Below are 8,646 nucleotides of genomic sequence, written 5' to 3'. Positions count from 1 at the left end.
AACGAACAAAAATGCGAATAATTGCTCTCATAGATCTGAGTCACTCTTGAAACTAGGAACAACAGCTAGAGAAAAAACACCTTCCAGGGAAAAAAAGCTTTGTTTTTATGTATTTAATACTCTGCATCTAGATGGACGACATCTCCATAGCAACGAACCCTTTCGTACGAACATAACCAACGACAACAACGAGCAGGGAACAGAAGAAAAAACAACAACACGAAGCCAACAAGTCGAGGCACTCTTTGACCGGTCGCGCGAGATTTTTAACTTATTTTTAGGGACCATAAAATGCGAACAAACGAGAAAACGGCAAATGGGCTTCGCGAGGAATGAGATTTCAACATATTATGATAATAAAACAAATGAAGCAAAACCTAAAGCGAAAATGAAATAAACGTATAGGTACGCCAAGGTAAGCGTAGGCACCTACATACGAATGTATGCTGGACCTCGATGCTGGAACCTCTACCGGCAGGCAAATGAAGGTACGATTTAAAGCGATAAACACCGGGAGAAACCGTTGAATTTTATCCCGCTGGACCACAGATTTATCAATTGTTTTAATTGTCTCCAGCTTGCTGCCTTCTCTCGAGGGAGGCTAAATCGACCCAACTATCGGCGCAACGAAGCTCAATTTGGAGATTCCATTTTAAACCAAACTGACTTGAATTGAAATGTTCAAAAAATTGTAGATTAAATAGGGATGGAAATCCCATAAACAAAATTGTAAATTAAAAGTATTCGCGTCTTATAAAATCATTCTGTTGTATCTTCCATTTTTAACGTCAGTCAGTAACGGAGCTCGTTTCGAATGATTGACGCACGAATATTTCATCCTCTTTTATGCTACACTTTATATTGTTGCCATTATTCTGTTTATGCCGCTCATCAGCGAGTACCTTTTTTTAACCACTAATTGTCCTCACGGAGGAGTTGCAAAGCAGGAAAAAAACAGCAAACCCTCTTTTTATAACCTCAAACAAATATCTCATATCACAAGTGCGCCCCTTGCGAGGCAAAACAAAAATTTGTAGCATTAAATGCGGGGCCTGATGCTATAATTAAAACTTCCTCGCAAAGATTGTGCACTCTCATGCAGGCAGCCCTTCTGGACGAAAGAAAACCAAGCAGGCGGAGCGGAGGCAACAAAACGTTTTACGATTATCACCGTGTCTTACCCGGCCTTCTTCACCTTTTTTCCGTTTTCAGTGACAATACGATACCGCGGAACACTTTACGGAGAGACAAGTCCCAAGTTATTTCGGTTTGGCACTACACATTAAACTTTTGTCAACATCGCGCCAGAGGCGCCAGCTACTTTTTCGTTAAGTACTTTCACCGAAATTCAATTAAACTTTTTTAAGAACTATACACTTGAATCCACATTAATTGTGTCATCACTAGAAAGCGCATTGTTACTAGATAAAATAACAATAAGCACTAGTCGAGCAACCAACGTTCATTTAATTAAACCAGTAACTTTATCACTGAAAAGAGTTTTCCAAATAGTTTACGTTGTAGTGTTGGGGCCGAAAATCTAGAGCGAAGAACAAAAACCTCGTTAAAATTCACGGATTATGGGTTTTTGTGATTCTTAACAAAAACGTTACCATGCTTGAACAATTGAGGAATGCATTTTGCAAAAAAAAATTGATATTATTGCCGAAACTTTTATGAACGAAGGTTAGTAGTAAAAATCCTCATCCTCCTTTACGTTAACCGGACGCCACTGTCCTTAGGGTGAAAAATGCTCCGGAAGAAAGCCGCTTCGCCGAAAGGCGCCGAACCCGAAAATGGTGACATTTTACGATTTTGTAATTTATGTAAATTTGCGCACACCAAAAATGCAACGCAACAGCAACCCATTGCATTTCGCTTGCTCTTTACCGCCAAACCGTGAGCCGTCGTAGTAGGCCTTTACGCTACTCATACAAACCCCCGCGCAGCATTGCTTGCTGAGATCCCATTCATCGAATCTTATTCCGTTAACCCTCCAAAGCCGTTCGGGTCAATATGACCCGAAGCGCACATTTTAAACATCTTTATCATCATTCCAATATACTGATGAACTGGTAGTTTTGACAGACCAAGTATGTTCTATGAAAATGATGATCAAATTAACGCCAAAAAATTAAAATATGAGTTTTTGAAATCGGTTCATTGAGAAATGAAATACAGCTAAGCAAAGCCAAAACTGGATGTCGTTTTTTTAAAGTAAGACTTTTTTCTACCGGAAGATCTGTCATAGCGGTAAAAACTTTCATTGGACTCCAACATATCTATACATTGTCAGATAGATGGATTCTTGACAATTTCAAACATCAATGAAATAATTCAATACAGAAAAGCTGTCAGAAGTTATGAGTATTTTAAAAATAAAATTGTTTTTTCGGACTTTTTACTTTCTGAATCAGTTTCTGATAACCTGGTAATACATATTGACTTTATTTTGAAATATTGAGTAATTAGAACAAATTATCTACACAATGAATATAATATTATCAAAATCGGTTAGCATTTACAGCCAGGAGAACGAAATCAAATTACAACTCATATTTCCCCGAAACGGATATTTAGCGAACGGCTTTGGAAGGTTAATGGACGGCGACTGGCTGACTGACTGACTGACTGAATCGCGGGCTAAGTGCGCTGGTACCTGACAGAAGCAGGCGGAAAAATCCTGAACTCAGTTAAATGGTTTTTAATGAGGGGTTAAAGGGCCGCGATTAAGAATATTTTCCATTCCACGCGCTTCTTTCGCCTCAGAGTGCTTCCGACTTTGGTCAGATAAAGAGATGATCCTCGGAGAGTGGGTTGAGTTGAAATGAAAACGATAGTCCTTTCGGCGTACTCATTGTTGGTTGAATATTTACGACAATTTAAAGTGCTTTGCCTGATAACGGTGGTTATTCAGCTTTTCCTTCTCGGATTCGAATCAAGCGAAGTAAGTGAAAATCAATACACATATTTCATTTCCGGAGGGGGGAGGCAACAGTTCCACTTTTCCGCATGCCGCCCACCAACCAAAAGACCCCTTTCAAAAAATGGATAAAGGTAAATAATACCCTATCTCAGCAGCAGTCAATCAAATGTGTTTTAACACCAGTGATTCTCAGTGCAATCACAAATTGCTGTTTGTTTTTTTAAATCAAGCTAACTTTTTCCTCTAAATTCTTGAACAATTGTCAAAACTAAGAAAAACAAAAAAGATCCCTTCGGAATTTAAAAAATTAGGCTTCCCTGAAATCTGCAATAGATGTGCTGCGGAGATACTGCAGGGATGAGATCAAATCTAAAACACCCAGCCTACTTGTAGTATTCTACTGCAGATTCCAGATGAAGGCTGTGTATGGGCTTTTTTTCCCCATCTGTCTGATTCTTCCTCTTCTAAACGATGATGTTTTGGTACGCAGTGGTGAAATAATAAAAATCGATGAGCGGAAAAAACCCCTTCGACTATAACAGCACGCCAATCGATGGGAGGTGTGAGAAAACCATCCGCCCACCCATTCCAGTTCGAAAATCACCATCGAAAGTCGCCGCTTACTATGTTTGCATGCTTTCTGCCCAGTTTCAGCAACCATTCAATCGCCCCAACCGTTGAGTGAAATGCAGAAAAAACGCCAAGCCTACTGCTACCACCAGTTGAAGTGAAGTGGACGACAACCCGGACGCCCAATTTTCCCCTCCCCTGCAATTCCTATCGACTTCCGTTAGAGAAGATGAATATTACATGAACTGAATCAGTCAGTCAGTGGCGTAACTTTACGAGGAAACTCTCGACGGCAGGAAAAATAGAAGATAACCGTAATTTTTTTTGTCGGGATAAATGGAAACGTTTGAAAGGTAGAAAAGCTTCCAGAGGGTGACTACTATGAAACGTTCTGTTTATCTTCTCCTCTTCCGGGGATGACTCTGTGTGCCATATAAAAAATATGTATGGATAAGGTTGCGGAGAGGAAAATGTTCGCAGCGAAATAATAATAATACACATTTCCATCCAATACCAAAAGTGACCTTCGCTATCCCAATGCGGCGATAGGAAATTCATACACCGAAGTTATATGGCTGGAAAAATGATTGCGTTTACATTTTTGCGGCCATCCTCCACACTCAAAAACTCCAGTCACGTTGGCTGCGATTAGAATGTTTCAATGATTCTTTTTTCTGCTATGAATTTACTGTTGAAATTGAAATTTATTTATTTTCGGAATCATGTTCCTTAGGGTCGGCCTTTGAGAACTTTCATATTTATATTTTTTATCAACAACTGACAAAATTATTTCGAATCGCTACAGCTATTATTAACCGACAATTTAAATTATCAACTCGAATTTATTGTTGATGCTTAAGATGTATTAACAAAAATGTGATTTATCAATGATTTTAAACTTATATTATCGTAGAATTTTAAACAAAAAAATAGTTAATGATTTTGACATTTTTGTCATTTTTGGAATTTTGGTATGCATTATCTCTGTGCAAAGAATATTAAAAAAAAAAGCATGTTCAAAAGATGAATATACCCAGCAAACATGAAATCGTATTAGAAATGATAATTTAAGTCGTTTACAATGGTGTTGCGAATCGCAATTCCAACTGCATTGTGAAAAGTTCGTATAAAATGTCGTCTGAGGTCAATTGAAATCGGATATGATAGAAAGTCCACCAGATTGGAAATTTTGAAAAGATTTTTCTCCTGCACGGGCTTCAAGTGAGAAAATCTCTCTGTAAGCAGCAGAGCATCTAGATGGCTAAAAATCAGATGGGAATTGAGTAATATAATAATTCAATTTGAAGGGTTATTCGATATGAATGTTTTCAACTATAACCAACTTTTTTTTAATCTTTTTCAATGTGTTTTGAGTCTATTGAACTGTATTATTAAAACGGCATTCGTGTAGTTGATATTCTTTGAACTTTTTGACCTGGCATGGCCTACTAATGATTGATGATAGATTAAAGTCTGTCTGTCTCAACCACTTCAAGGTTATTGACCCGTGCTGAACAGAAAATGGATATGTGATGCAAAGTTTTTAAACTTAAATTATTCTTCCCTGTGCGCTTCGACTTTAATCCCGAGCCAATGGGTGGTGAAAGAGAAACAATAGGGATCAATATGTAGTGTAGAAAAATATCACATGCGGTCCAGCAGTTGATCGGTGGAGCTCGATTTGTACGCTCGTGTCGGTCGATTCCATCAGGTCCAACGTTGTGGAATTGGCTAACGCGCCGTTGAACTGATGCGGAGATTGTGGGTTCAAGTCCCGTCGTTGAGCTTTTGTTTTTTTTTCGAAAAATTCATGTTATTTATGGCTAATTTTCTTTCTTTCTTTGATATCTCATGTTTCTCTGTGATGTTGCTCAGTTGGCAAGTCAGTTGCTTCTTGAGCCGATGTCCGTGAGTTCTAACCCAAGAGTAAACATAGATCACAGTTGAACCACATAAATTTTTCAATGACTGTCCGCCAACTACATCGTTGATATAAGTAGCGAATGGCATAAAGATGTAAAAACGACTATATTCGAAACAAAAAAAAAAAGTTTTTCTAAAATTTTTCATCACTTTTGAAAAAATTAGCTTTCCCTTATTTTCAACACCTTTCATCTTCTTCTATTATTCTAACCGTAAATAATCTTCAAGTATTGAAATATTCTTCGTCAAAGAATTTAACATTCAACGATATAGCCGATAAAAAATCAATAAAAAATCAAGGGTGATTAACTTTGAATTTCAAAAATTAAATTTTAATATTTTCATGACAAGCATTCTCATTCAGGAATTCCTACGCATAATTTAGATTCAGAAATTTCATTTTGATTATTCAGATTAAAATGTCAGCGCATGGATTCTGTTTCAGAATTAAGCTTCAAAATTGAGTTTCTTAGTTCAGATTCAAATTTCAGTTTCAGAATTAGGAATTTAATTTAAGTTGTTCAAGTCTAAATCAACTTTTGTCGAATTAAATATCAGATCAAACTTGAATCAATCTAGCGGTAGCGGCCTTTTTGTGTTTTCAAACTGATTGGACTGATTGCATATCCAAGCTTAGTCTCCCTCCCCACGAATGAAAATCATCCCGATCAACAAAACGTGAAGGGAGATCAACACCCCGAAAATATTTTCATCAAATATAGAATCTCGAAACTCCATTCTACCTCCATAGAAGAGCACATGTGAATAAACATGTTTTGTCCAAAATTGTTTGTGAAACTGAGTCATTAACAATATTTGTAACTGATAACATTTTTATTAACAATATTGATTTATTTCTCTATCAGCTTCGTTACAGTTTTCAGTTCCATCCATCTGTTTGAATTTTTCATAGTGATTTAATAACCAAGTTTTGTAGGGTTTCAATCAACTATATTAAGGAGGTGTTTAAATATAAATATATGTACATCATCAAAGAAGTACCATAAGGCTTCCTTTTAAGACCTCTATTTGCCATTTTGTTTGTGATTAACATCTTGTTGGCCAGTAGCATACCGCTCGTCATCAACAAACTTAATCTTTTAGGTAAGTATAAGTGCATATTTGAAATTTTAAAATCTATATTTAGATCCAATACAATTGACTTTTTTGTGTGGTGAAAAAAAGTTCTACATCAATCGAACAGTACACTGACTACCCGTTTATGAGTTTCAACAATAATTTGTCATCATCCGTAGTAACCTTGATCCCGGTAACGTGCAAAACGGCTTTATCGACTGACTACGAATGCAGTTGCTTGGAAATAATCCCGCGGGAGCTGACCCCTCCAGGTCATCGCTAATCATCAAAACATTGTTTAAATCTTCCTGAGCGACCGAGACTAACTAACAGTGCAGACAATGTGCAAACTTTCTGTGATTAGGATTTTTTTTTTTTGTGTTGCATCTGTTCTCGCTGCTGCTGATATGACTGAGTGGTGTCAAGTGTGACTAAATACATCACATAACGATAGATTAGGTTCTAATTTGCATGGCTTTTACTCGAATTTCAAATCACACTTTGAAGTGATAACTATGGGAAGCACAACGTGTTCAAAAAGAATAAAAAATTCAATGAAGCAGCACTCACCGTGTAGGTTTTGTTGCTATCGATGATGATGCTTGTCAGCCTACTGCGTTGAATTTTCGGTAAAAAAAAATACCGGCAAACTGATGCCAGGAAATTGAGGCACGCGTTCCTTCTCTGGCTTTTGTCGTTTCTCACCGATCCTCAACTACCGTTTCCTTACCGACGCTTCTCGGTATAAACGTTTTTTTTTGTTTTTCAAATCTCCAAACCGTGCGTCTGTTGTTGTTTTCCAAGTCGTTGTTTTTGTTGCTTCTACGCACGCATACTTCAGATCCAATTATAATAACAATTCTTTTTCTCTCATTAATTCCCGAAAAATCACTACAAAAACCACCCACACCAAACACAAACTGCCGACACCTTTTGATCTTTTCTTATTTTTTCTTCTTTTAATCCAAACCGCTCGTTTGTGTCTTCCTTAATCACCGTTCGGGCAGAACAGAGAGCGCCGCTTTTCACTTTGATGAAAATTTATGCTTATTGTACGTTGTGTTTGTTATTGCTTTTGTTTTGGTTTGTGGTCACTTTCCGTTTCAAATCTGGCCCACTATTTGTTTTGATATAATTGAATTTCCGTTATAGTAATTTACCAGCACCGTGTCACTGTCACTTAACAAGACCGCACACATCTGGATGGAAGTTCCAGTGGAACAAAGTAAGCCGAATCGCTCGATGCACTTGTCTCCATGCCAACACCCGAGCCGAGCAGAGTGGCGGCAACTGCACAAAATCTTGGCCAACTGAGAAGTGATCTCGTCTGCACGGCAAATGAACGAGCGAACGTGTAAGAAACCGCACAATCGAAGCAAGCGAAGAGAAATCAAGAACCAGAAACGTCGCGCATCACAAAACGACTACGAAAGAATGAAAACTCCGTTCCTGATCCGTAGTGTCTTCACTCGACGATGATGACGGCCCGGTTCGCAATACCTACACAGAACCGGCAGCGGGATCAGCAAAGCAACGAGATGAAAAACGGTCCTCCCAACCCAACCACCACCCAGTCAGGCTTACCTCGAACGGACCGCATTTATGCATTCACATTCATCCCACCCGTCCTTCGTCGGCACTCGGCACAGCAGTCGAATCAAAGAGGGTGGTGGGCGCAGAGCGAGCACGCTCACATACAATGCCCCATTGATAGTACAAACAATGACATTGTATGTAACGTGAGAAATCCTATCGGTGAGTCTTTCGCTGACTTTTACTCACCACTCCTAGCTCTCGCTCTCTCGTTTTCTAGATCGCATTTTCTCACCGGTACACAATCAAAGGTGGCAGCGGGTGAGAAAAACCACCCAAAATGTTGTGAGAGACCCTATCAACAATCGTCTAATTGGAGCTTTTACAAGCGTCTGGCTGGTGCGGAGAGAATCTCCCATTTTTGGCACAGCCAGCTAGGATTTCCTTGCGCTTCGCTATGAGGGAACAAATGTGTATCGCCATAATAACGAAGACGGCAACGACAACGACTACTATGATCGGGTCTGGAACAATGTTGTTGTCAGAGAGAATGAAAATAACCCACCGCAAAACGAGCAAAAAAAAACCGGCAGCGGGCGGGTGAGTGAGATGGAAAA

General features: G+C 38.7%; 1 protein-coding gene across 1 annotated transcript in view; it reads right to left on the bottom strand.

The window, feature by feature from the left end:
* LOC129745387 (uncharacterized) overlaps positions 1-7,978 on the bottom strand; it is a 77,777-nt gene extending 69,799 nt beyond the window's left edge. The window contains exon 1 of the mRNA XM_055738443.1: positions 7,067-7,978. The gene's annotated coding sequence lies outside the window, so the exon portion shown is untranslated. The remainder of the gene's footprint in view (positions 1-7,066) is intronic.
* Positions 7,979-8,646: the final 668 nt, after the last annotated feature.

The sequence above is a fragment of the Uranotaenia lowii genome, chromosome 2 (assembly GCF_029784155.1).
Source record: "Uranotaenia lowii strain MFRU-FL chromosome 2, ASM2978415v1, whole genome shotgun sequence".
Taxonomy (NCBI): domain Eukaryota; kingdom Metazoa; phylum Arthropoda; class Insecta; order Diptera; family Culicidae; genus Uranotaenia; species Uranotaenia lowii.
This window is presented reverse-complemented; position numbering and strand designations above follow the sequence as displayed.